Source organism: Schistocerca cancellata, chromosome 7 (genome assembly GCF_023864275.1).
Source record: "Schistocerca cancellata isolate TAMUIC-IGC-003103 chromosome 7, iqSchCanc2.1, whole genome shotgun sequence".
Taxonomy (NCBI): domain Eukaryota; kingdom Metazoa; phylum Arthropoda; class Insecta; order Orthoptera; family Acrididae; genus Schistocerca; species Schistocerca cancellata.
In genome coordinates this window covers 316,183,873-316,196,420 of record NC_064632.1, presented here as the reverse complement: position 1 = coordinate 316,196,420, position 12,548 = coordinate 316,183,873, and the positions used below count along the sequence as shown (strand labels likewise).

The 12,548-nt window shown below is 49.6% G+C and overlaps 1 long non-coding RNA gene across 1 annotated transcript in view; it reads left to right on the top strand.

The window, feature by feature from the left end:
- Nucleotides 1-12,548, top strand: part of LOC126092582 (uncharacterized) — a 35,166-nt gene that overhangs the window by 3,404 nt on the left and 19,214 nt on the right. The gene's annotated exons all lie outside the window — the stretch shown is intronic.

Genomic DNA, 12,548 nt, shown 5'->3' with positions numbered 1-12,548 from the left:
GGACATTTAATCTTTAGTTCAGGACCTCTGTTGTCTCTATAGGATGTTTTGTGGACCATTCTTCAAGTCACTGTGTTCAGCTGTCTTTCCTTCCACTGATTGTGATTAGCATTTTTTATTTATTTATTTATTTATTTATTTATTTTTTAATGTTCTGACGTGGACACTTACGACCCTAGTTGTTTTTTGCCTCCTAAAACAAAACAATGCAGAAGTGCACTGCCCAGTGACAAAAGAAATATTGCTGAAGTGAGATAAAAAGACAAAACCTGTTTATTAATGGAAGACCAGATGTAATATAGTGGAAAGTCAAGCCACATAACCCAGAGGTCTATAAATTCTGTCTTCTGACCACAGCCATACCATTCAGAACACCCTTTTTTATACCAAAACCCAATTTTATTAATGTTTCTGACTTACATAATACATGCCAGCTGTAAGTGTTTGTTGTGTACATATTGCACACACAAAAAATTACTACAAGAAACTTACAACAATGTGCACTGTAAAGTATAATGTATGATTACGCGCATGAAAGTACAGGTGTAAGAGAGAAGATGAAACATATAGATTTGTATTTTGAAATCTCCTGACAAATAGTAGGTGAAGTGAGTATTATATTCAGATGTTCTAAATTTCTTATATTGTAGTTTCTAGCATGTTCCACATCCACGAGAATCACCTCATTTTTGTCTGTGAAACAAAAGCTGGATCTAGTCTAATCTAATCGCTTCCTTAAGCTCATTAATGTACTGCAGTGCTGCCTCAGCCTTGAACCCTCCTGAATGTGGGATGAGATCTCTCCTTCACAATATTGTTGTCATTTATTTCATCAGCTTCATCATATGCCATCTATTCTGTGCCATCCTCTGCATCAACATCCTCACAGTCCAGTAAACCTGTGAACAACGAAACAATATCATATTTTCTATCCTTGACTTCAGTTTCAGACATGGATTCAATTATGAAATGTCCTCCTTCATGGTCTAAAAGAATTTTCCAAGACATTACAAATGATGTATTCGCAATCTGTTCCCACACGTCAACAGACCACCTTATGACTTCAAGCAAGTCAGCCCTCTTCCGAATCATTAGATGGTCTTTGTTATCATCATTAGCTGATATCGACTAGCTGGGAAGGTGGCAGCCATACAAGTGATATATTCACAGTATTTTCCCATGCATCAGCTGACCACCTTATGAATTCAAGCAAGTCGGCCCTCTTCAGAATCATTACATAGTCTTCATTATAGTCAATAGCTGATATTGACAGGCTGGGAAGATGGCAGCAATACTTCGTCTTTAGCATTTCAGGTATGCCCTGGTCCATTGGCTGACAAATACCAGTCACTTTTTGTGGCAAAAATAATGCTTTGATATCCTCATCTGTGAGTTCATCACTGGCAGGATGTGGAGGCGCATTATCAAAAAGCACCAGAGCTCGTAATTTAAACCATGCTCATCACCATTGTACAACTGTTTGCCAGAAATTCCCCCCTCATCAATTAACTTTGAAAGATAGTCTTTAAACAATGGCTTAGCCTCTTTGTCAGTGGATAAACACTCTCCACTAATGGTAATGTGGCAAATACTGACCGAATCATTTTTCCACTGATCCAACCATCACCATCCATCACTGGCAGTAAATTCTGAATCTTCTCCTTCAATTTGCTGCTGAAGCTGCAATGTTTTTTCCCTGCATTATCGACCCAGCAACTTGAATCTTTTCCTCTTAAATATTTATGCTTCCTCAATGTCTTTATACTTACCTCCCAACATTACTTATTTACTTTTATTCCACTTCCACTTGTCAATTTATGCTTGATTGCCCCCCTCCCCCTCTCGGTCTCCAGAAGTACTTTTTCCCACACCTAACTCCAAAGCAGTAATTTAGCTGTTATCCCAGAATCTAGTCACATTATAGCACATAGTTTCTGATCCGTAGTGACTACAAGTTTTTCATTTATCACCCATTTTGGTCTAATTAATTAAAACACAGAGGACTGCACAAACCAAAGAGGATGCATACACAAGTAAAGAGGTATATAGTATAAAGATAAACACAACTATGTATGATGAAAAGATGCGTGAATGGCTGAAGAGGAAAGGGAAAGAGGAGAAGACTGAAGAGTGAGGTTGGTTAACGTAAGTTCAGTTCAGGGGGATGATGGGATGAAAGGATGAGTTGGAGTACAAGTTCCCATCTCCGCAGTTCCGAGGGACTGGTTTTGGGTGGGAGAAGCCAAATGGCACATACAGTGTAGCAGGTTCCTAGGTCCCTATAATTATGCTGGAGGGCATGCTCTGCTGCTGGGTATTGGACATCTCCTAGGCGGACAGTTCGTCTGTGCCCGTTCATGTGCTCAGCCAGTTTAGTTGTTGTCATACCAATGTAAAAGGCTGTGTGGTGCAGGCATGTCAGCTGATAAATGCCATGTGTTGTTTCACATGTGGTTCTGCCTTGAATTGTGTATGTTTTACCAGTAGCGGGGATGGAGTAGGTGGTTGTGGGGGGGGGGGGGGGGATGCATGGGGCAGGTTTTGCAGCGGGGTTGGTTACAGGGGTAGGAACCGCTGGGTAGAGAAGGTGGTCTGGGAATATTGTAGGGTTTGACAAGGATGTTACGGAGGGTAGGGGGCGACGAAAGGCAACTCTGGGTGGTAGCTGCCATCCATTCCACATCAAACGCTCCCTTCCCTACAGCCTAGGTATTCGTGGTAATCGTATCTGCTCCAGTGACAAATCCCTCAACAATTACACCAATAACCTGACCAGTGCTTTCCTCTCCCGCAACTATCCTGCGGACCTTGTGCACAAACAGGTCTCCCGAGCAATACATTCCTCCCCGTCCAACAACAATGTTCCTACCTCCCGACCACACAGAAGCATCCCCCTTGTCACCCAATATTATCCTGGCCTAGAATACATCAACAAATTATTCTGCCAGGGATATGACTTTCTCAAGTCAAGGCTTGAAATGAGATCATCCCTTGACAATATTCTCCCCACACCACCCAGAATTGCCTTTCCTCACCCCCCCCCCCCCCCAACCTCCGTAACATCCTTGTCAAACCCTACAATATTCCCAGACCACCTTCTCTACCCAGCGGTTCCTACCCCTGTAACTGACCCCGCTGCAAAACCTGCCCCATGAATCCTACTCCAGCCCCGCTACTGGTAAAACATACACAATTCAAGGCAGAGCCACATGTGAAACAACACATGGCATTTATCAGCTGACATGCCTTCACTGCACAGCCCCCCCTGCGGGTTCGGGGGTTAGAATAGGCCCGCGGTATTCCTGCCTGTCGTAAGAGGCGACTAAAAGGAGTCTCACATGTTTTGGCCTTATGTGATGGTCCCCTCTCGGGTTTGACCTCCATCTTTCTAAATTATTCCGAAGAGCGAGCCAATTGGGGAAGGGCGCCTTACATGGTGCACTGTATCCGTCGTGCAATTAGACCTTTAGCCGGCTTTCACGTCGTTGCAATGGTGTCCTGCTCGTTTTCGATCTTTAGGGCGGGGATACGTCCCTGGGTGCGATTACCGCGCTGCCCTCTGCAGTGTTTCTTTTAACTGCGACGACGACCTTGGACAGTTTTGCACCTAAGATCCAGCACGGTAGCCAGTCCGTTGTGGTGGGGCCGCCATGTACCCTCTTGGTTGTAGCCCCCTGACAACACAGGGATCGCTCTACTGATGCCTGCGCCGTTAACTCCCCACGTATGCCAAGGAGTAGATGCCTATCCTCCTGGGGTATCAGGACTCCCGGCAACGGCCATCCTGCCAGGTGGCCTTTGCTGTGGCTGGGTGGCGCCCGTGGGGAGGGCCCTTGGTCGGAGTAGGTGGCATCAGGGCGGATGACCCGCAATGAAGCGTGGTACATCATCTCTCGCTGGCGGCCAGCCGCCAGCAGTCTCTAAGCGTTCTCGGGCTCAATTTAATGCTCAGAAGTACGATCCGAAAACGTTCCCCTCCCTGGCCACGCCGTGGGAAGAGCGTAAGTCCCAGGATGGAGGTAACAGTTATTCGCCTCGATTCTTAGTTTGCACGAGAGCTGATGGGGAGTCTTTTCTCTCCACAAAGCCTCAGTTCTTCGTCGAGCATTTAGAGGACAAGTTTGGGGAGGTGGAGGGCTTGTCTAAAATGCGCTCTGGCTCAGTACTGATACAAACGGCATCCTCCGCCCAGTCACGCAGGTTACTTGCTTGTGACAAGTTGGGGGATGTTAACGTTACTATTACTCCACATAAGAGTTTAAATATGGTCCAGGGTGTTATTTTCCATAGGGACCTCCTTTTGCAGTCTGATGACGAGCTGCGTGCCAACTTAGAACGTAGAGGTGTTCATTTCGTCCGGCGCGTTCATCGGGGTCCGAGGGACAATCAGGTTGCTACCGGTGCCTTCATCTTGGCCTTCGAGGGTGATACGTTACCGGAAAAGGTCAAGGTGATGGTCTACCGATGTGACGTCAAGCCCTATATCCCTCCCCCGATGCGGTGCTTCAAGTGCTGGAAGTTCGGCCATATGTCTTCCCGCTGCACTTCCAGCCTCACATGTCGAGATTGCGGACGCCCATCTCATCCCGATACTCCATGTGCCCCGCCTCCCATCTGCGTCAACTGCGGGGAGCACCATTCACCTTGCTCGCCAGACTGCAGAATATTCCAGAAAGAGCGCAAAATCATGGAATATAAGACCCTGGACCGACTGACTTATACTGAGGCCAAACGGAAATACGACCGATTACATCCAGTGCGAATGACAACTTCCTACGCCGCTGCTACAACATCTGTGCTAGCCCCATCAGTTTCGCGCTTCCGGCCGGATCGACGAGTGGTACAACTCCTCCTGCCCCCTTGCCAGTGGGGGGCTCTACCCACCGGGTTGCTCCTGTGCCACCTACCTCAGGAGCAACACCAACCCCCCCATCGGGGACGTCGGTCCCCGCTTCTAAGCCAGAGAAGTGTCCAACTTCTTCGGCTTCTCACGCTCGCAAGGGGTCCCTTGGGTCCCTCCCTTCCCAGGTTTCCACCGGCGGGAAGGCTGACCATAGACAGTGGCGTAAGTGCCCACAATCTGCAGGTCGAAGGGCTTCCCGATCCTCCTCAGTCCCGGAGACTGAATCGGTGAAGCCCTCCCAGCCAGTTAAACCCAAGGAGCAGCGTGAGAAATCAAAGAAGAGCAGCTCTAAGCCCAAGGAACGCGCGGTGGTAGCCACCCCATCGCTACCTTCTAGCTTTGCGTCTGAGGACGAGGTGGAGATTCTGGCGTCCGCTGAGGACCTCGATCTCGCCGGTCCCTCAGACGCCATGAATCGCAATAGCACTAGCACGGGTGCTCAATTGGAGGCAGCAGGTGACCCAGCGGCGTAATCTGCCGTCCCAGTCCCGGCACGCCTTTCTCAGCCATGGACAAAACCATCCTCCAGTGGAACTGCAGCGGTTTCTTCCACCATCTAGCTGAGCTCCGCCAACTTATCAGCCTTCACCCTTTCCTCTGCATTGCTCTGCAGGAAACTTGGTTTCCAGCAATGCGCACCCCCGCCCTCCGTGGCTATCGGGGTTATTATAAGAACCGAGCAGTTTATGAAAGGGTGTCTGGTGGCGTCTGCATCTATGTCCTTAACTCTCTTCACAGCGAGTCTGTCCCTCTACAAACAGCTTTAGAGGCTGTCGCTGTTAGGGTGTGGACGCCGCAGGCTCTTACCGTCTGCAGTCTTTACCTTCCACCGGAGGGTGATGTCGCGCAGCATGTCCTGGCTGCGCTGATAGCCCAATTGCCGCCACCTTTCTTATTACTGGGCGACTTTAACGCCCATAACCCTCTGTGGGGTGGGTCAGTGGCAACAGGTCGAGGCGCCACCGTTGAGCATTTATTGTCGCAGCTCGATCTCTCGATTTTGAATGATGGTGCCTCCACACACTTCAGTGTGGCGCATGGCACCTACTCCGCCATTGACCTTTCAATCTGTAGCCCTAGCCTCTTACCATCTGTCCACTGGAGTGTGCATGACGACCTGTGTGGTAGTGACCACTTTCCGATTTTTCTGTCACTACCACAGCGTCACTCTTCTGGGCGCCCTAGCAGATGGGCTATGAATAAGGCTGACTGGGACTTGTTCTCCTCCACTGCCGCTATTGAGCCTCTCTCAACTGATGCCATTGATGCGGTGGTTACATCGGTCACCGCCGGCATCGTCACTGCCGCCGAGTCTGCCATTCCCCGTTCTTCTGGGTCCCCTCGGCGGAGGGCTGTGCCTTGGTGGTCGCCTGAGATCGCTGAAGCGATTAAAGATCGCCGGCGGGCGCTCCAGCGTCACAAGCGACATCCCTCCATGGACCACCTTATCGCCTTCAAACGGCTGCGTGCGCGGGCCCGCCTCCTTATCCGCCAAGGCAAGAAGGAGTGCTGGGAGCGGTATGTGTCCACCATTGGACTCCATGTCACTCCATCGCAGGTCTGGGCCAAGATTCGACGGGTCTTCGGCTATCGGACCCCTGCCAGCGTCCCTGCGCTCTCACTGAATGGAGCAGTTTGTACTGACTCCGACGTCATTGCAAACCGCTTAGCAGAGCATTTTGCTATGAGTTCCGCTTCTGCGAATTACCCCCAGGCCTTCCGCTCCATTAAAGAGCGGATGGAACGTCGGAGCCTTTCTTTTCGCACCAACGCTTCTGAACCCTACAACGCTCCATTCAGTGAGTGGGAATTTCAGAGTGCCCTTGCCGCTTCCCCTGATACCGCTCCCGGGCCAGATCGCATCCACTGTCAGATGCTGAAACACCTTTCAGTGGACTGCAAGCGACGCCTCCTCGACCTTTACAACCGTCTCTGGGTCGAGGGTGAGTTTCCGTCGCAATGGCGGGAAAGTATTGTCATCCCCATTTTGAAACCTGGAACGAACCCTCTGGAGGTGGACAGCTACCGTCCCATTAGTCTCACCAACGTTCTTTGCAAGTTGCTTGAACGGATGGTGAGCCGGCGCTTAAATTGGGTGCTGGAGTCTCGGGGCCTTCTGGCTCCGTCTCAGGGTGGGTTCCGTAAAGGCCGCTCCGCCACCGACAATCTGGTGAGCCTTGAGTCGGCCATCCGTACAGCCTTTGCCCGCCGTCAGCACCTGGTCGCTGTCTTTTTCGACATGCGGAAGGCGTACGATACGACATGGCGTCATCACATCCTTTCTACGCTTCATGGATGGGGTCTTCGGGGCCCTCTGCCGATCTTTATCAGAAATTTTCTGTCGTATCGTACCTTCCGCGTGCAAGTCGCGGCCTCGTATAGTTCCTCCCTCGTCCAGGAGAACGGGGTACCCCAGGGCTCTGTCCTCAGTGTCTGCCTGTTTTTAATTGCAATAAACGGTCTCGCTGCGGCAGTAGGAAATTCTGTCTCCGCTTCCCTGTATGCTGACGACTTCTGTCTTTACTATAGTTTTATTAGCATTGCAGCAGCTGAACGTCAGCAACAGGGCGCAATCCGCAAGGCGCAGTCTTGGGCTGTAGCGCGTGGTTTTCTGTTTTTGGCTGCCAAGACCCGCGTTATGCATTTCTGCCGGCGCCGAACGGTCCATCCTGAGCCGCGGCTTTATCTTGCCGACGAACTTCTTGCTGTGGTGGAGACCCACAGGTTTTTGGGTGTCCTTTTTGATGCCCGGTTGACTTGGCTGCCTCATATCCGGCAGCTTAAACAAGCGTGTTGGCGGCATCTCAACGCCCTGCGTTGTTTGAGCCACACCCGCTGGGGCGCCGACCGATCTACCCTGTTGCGGCTCTACCAGGCGTTAATCCAGTCTCGCCTGGATTATGGGTGCCTAGCTTATGGCTCAGCATCCCCATCTGCGTTGCGTGTGCTGGACCCAATTCTCCACAGCGGGATACGCCTTGCCACTGGTGCTTTCCGCACCAGCCCTGTGGACAGCGTCCTAGTGGAGGCAGGTGTACGTCCACTGCGGTTCCGACGCCAACGTTTGCTGGCCGCTTATGCTGCCCATGTTTTTAGCTTGCCCGGGCATCCAAATTATCGTGTCCTGTTCCCGCAGTCAGTCGTCCATCTGCCAGACCGTCGGCCCCGGTCGGGTTGTCCGATCGCCGTACGCATCAAGGAGCTTCTCTGCGGGCTTGGGTTTTTCCCAGTTCCATCTCCTTTCCGGTCGCCTCTGCATACACCCCCGTGGTGTGTTCCTCGCCCTTGCCTTCGGCTCGACTTGGCACAGGGCTCGAAGGACTCGGTCCCTCCAGAGGCCTTCCGCCGTCGCTTTTATTCCATCCTGGCCACGTATCAGGGCTCTGGAATTGTTTACACCGACGGTTCGATGGTTGCTGGTCGTGTCGGGTATGCGCTAACTCTAGGGGACCATTCTGAACAACGGTCCTTGGCGGCTGGCTGCAGCGTTTACACTGCTGAGCTAGTCGCCATCTTTCGTGCCCTAGAGTATATCCGCTCCTGCTCAGGTGAGTCCTTCGTTATCTGTAGCGATTCCCTGAGCGGTTTACGAGCTCTCGACCAGTGTTTTCCTCGTTCTCGTCTGGTGATGGCTATCCATGAGTCCCTGCATACTCTTGCGCGTTGCGGCCGCTCTGTGGTCTTTGTGTGGACCCCCGGTCATGTCGGTATCCCGGGCAATGAACATGTTGACCGCCTGGCGAAAGAGGCCACGAGTAAACAGTCTCTGGACGTTGGCCTTCCAGAGACTGATTTGCGGGCAGTCCTCCGCCGAAAAGTTTTTGCGCTTTGGGACGCTGAATGGCGCAATCGGATCATGCCCAATAAACTCCGTGCCATCAAGGAGACGACGACTGTGTGGCGGTCATCCCTGCGAGCCAACCGCAGGGACTCTGTCGTCCTTTGTCGGCTCCGCATTGGCCACTCCCACCTGACACACAGTTATTTACTGCGCCGGGAGGACCCTCCTGTATGTCGCTGCGGGGCGGCTTTGACAGTGGCCCACATTTTGTTGGCCTGCCCCCTTTTAGCTGTGGTCAGGCAGACATTTGCGCTGCCTGATACGCTCCCTGCCCTCTTATGTGATGACCCTGGTATGGCTGACTTAGTTTTCCGTTTTATTCGGGCAGGGGGTTTTTATTATTTACTCTGAGTGTTTGTTCTGTTCTTTTGTGTTGATTCTGGCCATTGGCCTACGATTTTACGCTGAGTTTTTAATGTGTTCTCGGTGGTTGGCTTTTCCTTTTTATCTCTATGGTCGGCCAACCACTGTCACACTCTGTGTGATTTTAATTCGTTTCGTCTGATCTCTGTAGGAGTATTTCTTGTCCTGTGTCGTCTGACGTCTTTCCTGTTGTTCGTTTTTTATTCTCTTTGGGTGGTTTTACTTTTTTTTGGAAAAAGGGACCGATGACCATCGCAGTCTGGTCCCTTTAATCCCCCCCAAACCAACCAACCACTGCACAGCCTTTTACATTGGTATGACAACAACTAAACTGGCTGAGCGCATGAACGGACACAGACGAACTGTCTGCTTAGGAGAAGTCCAATACCCAGTAGCAGAGCCTACCCTCCAGCATAATTCTAGCAAGCTAGGAACATGTCATGTTGATTCAGTGTTTTCATTTACAGTGAAAGTGTATTTTTTCAGCCTACAGGGAGAAAAGTGATCTCATGTAAGGGGAAAAGTTATGTACAGTGTTGGTATTAATGAGAGAGAAAACCTGCCATGTTAGGCAAATAAAGTGTTATATGGTGCTGGAAATGATGTGAAAGAAAATCTGACTGCACTTGTAACAGAAAATTCCATTTGTATGCTTGCACCTCCTAAGATTGTTTTTTCCATATGAAGTAACTCGTGGCATACATTCTCATATAGCATAACATGCTGAACATTAGCTTACGAAACAAGATGATGAGCTAGAGCCACATCAAATCCATGTGAGGCAAATGCTGTGCTGGCCCCCTAAATTCCACCTCAGAGAATACAGTATACAAACAGCTGAAATATGACTGTTCACAAAGCAAAGTTTACGCGATTCGTGTGCTGATGGCGCACACCACTTTTCTCCCTTAGGTTACCTTGATGAATGTTAGGGCACCCAGCTGCAAAGGTAGATAATGAAATAAATTGTGCCAAAGTCTGGAAAAACAGACCCCGTAGTAGACAGGATAGTTGTCGCAGAAAACCTTGGTGTAATAACTAACGGCAGACCCAGAATGTTGGGGAATGGACGTTCTGAAAGTGGTTGATGTGTAGCCTCATGTTCTGGGAATATATTCCAAAAGTGTGTTCCTGCCTTGGGTAATTGAATAAGTAATCCAATGGCATACCATGATTTTCATTGATACTAATGTATCTCACATGACTACATTTGTCTGAGGTCTGTTTTGAGAATGGAGTAGTCCATATTGCATTGTTCGCTAACACAACATAAATTGTACTGCCAGTAGATGTTAGTATGATGAAACAAGACTTCATCATTGGCAAGTTATCGACTCCTTCTCTTGTCCACAGGAGCAATGCTGAAATACCAGTTGCCTAAACGTGTGGATGTATTTGAAAAGGCTTGAAATAATGGCATAGTTGTTAAAAATTTTCACCCTAGCTTTATTTAGCATGTCTGATTTCCATTATATTTTATGTTTATTTTTTTTCTGTTCGTGTTTCCTAATTAAAACATTCATAACAGTTTATTACATTAATAAACTAGTGGTCTAATATTCTGTTTTATACAATTTTCCATGTTCTGATTACCATATAATGGTTTAGAATCCTTTAAATCTCAGTTGAGAGAACTGCCAATGAGTGGGACATGTCAGTGTCAGAGTTTCAGTGACTGGTACACATGAAATTTTTTCATTCAAAGACTGGTGCCACTGAACTGTGTTAAGAAAACAAAACGTTTAATAGTGCAAACAGTTTTAGGCGAAGAGTTTCTCTGGGTGTGCCATAAAACTCTAGTGGAACTCTAGGTTATAAAACATACACTCCTGGAAATTGAAATAAGAACACCGTGAATTCATTGTCCCAGGAAGGGGAAACTTTATTGACACATTCCTGGGGTCAGATACATCACATGATCACACTGACAGAACCACAGGCACATCGACACAGGCAACAGAGCATGCACAATGTCGGCACTAGTACAGTGTATATCCACCTTTCGCAGCAATGCAGGCTGCTATTCTCCCATGGAGACGATCGTAGAGATGCTGGATGTAGTCCTGTGGAACGGCTTGCCATGCCATTTCCACCTGGCGCCTCAGTTGGACCAGCGTTCGTGCTGGACGTGCAGACCGCATGAGACGACGCATCATCCAGTCCCAAACATGCTCAATGGGGGACAGATCCGGAGATCTTGCTGGCCAGGGTAGTTGACTTACACCTTCTAGAGCACGTTGGGTGGCACGGGATACATGCGAACGTGCATTGTCCTGTTGGAACAGCAAGTTCCCTTGCCGGTCTAGGAATGGTAGAACGATGGGTTCGATGACGGTTTGGATGTACCGTGCACTATTCAGTGTCCCCTCGACGATCACCAGTGGTGTACGGCCAGTGTAGGAGATCGCTCCCCACACCATGATGCCGAGTGTTGGCCCTGTGTGCCTCGGTCGTATGCAGTCCTGATTGTGGCGCTCACCTGCACGGCGCCAAACACGCATACGACCATCATTGGCACCAAGGCAGAAGCGACTCTCATCGCTGAAGACGACACGTCTCCATTCGTCCCTCCATTCACGCCTGTCGCGACACCACTGGAGGCGGGCTGCACGATGTTGGGGCGTGAGCGGAAGACGGCCTAACGGTGTGCGGGACCGTAGCCCAGCTTCATGGAGACGGTTGCGAATGGTCTTCGCCGATACCCCAGGAGCAACAGTGTCCCTAATTTGCTGGGAAGTGGCGGTGCGGTCCCCTACGGCACTGCGTAGGATCCTACGGTCTTGGCATGCATCCGTGCGTTGCTGCGGTCCGGTCCCAGGTCGGCGGGCACGGTCGCCTTCCGCCGACCACTGGCGACAACATCGATGTACTGTGGAGACCTCACGCCCCACGTGTTGAGCAATTCGGCGGTACGTCCACCCGGCCTCCCGCATGGTCTGACACACCGGTGTCAATGTGTTCTTTTTTCCATTTCCAGGAGTGTATTTATAAGCAGTCCGTTGAGAACCCTATAAGAAATATATACAGTCAAATACTGGTGCACCTACCTTTTTTAAATGTTTACCTAAAGAAATGATACAGAGCTACAGTGGAACATTTTCTTGACAAGAAAAACTAGTGGAAAAGGTACATGATAGACAGAGCTTCTTATTTCCGTATGTTTACTATTGCCCAGGAGAGTGGTTGTGAAATTGCAGCCCGAGGGTTGCATGTGGCCCATATCAAGTAATGGTGGCTGCCATTCGGAGCAATATTTTATAATAATATGCATCTAGCAACTAAGAGCCAAATCCAAAAACATCAGCTGATGTTACGAACGTCTTAAGAGTGTAGTTTTCCTACTCAGTAACAAGCAAAAATAATTGCAAAGCCAGTAATGTAGTAGTATGTGTTTAATTTTAATTGGAGTTGGCACATTGGGATTTGAGCTAAGTAAAGTTG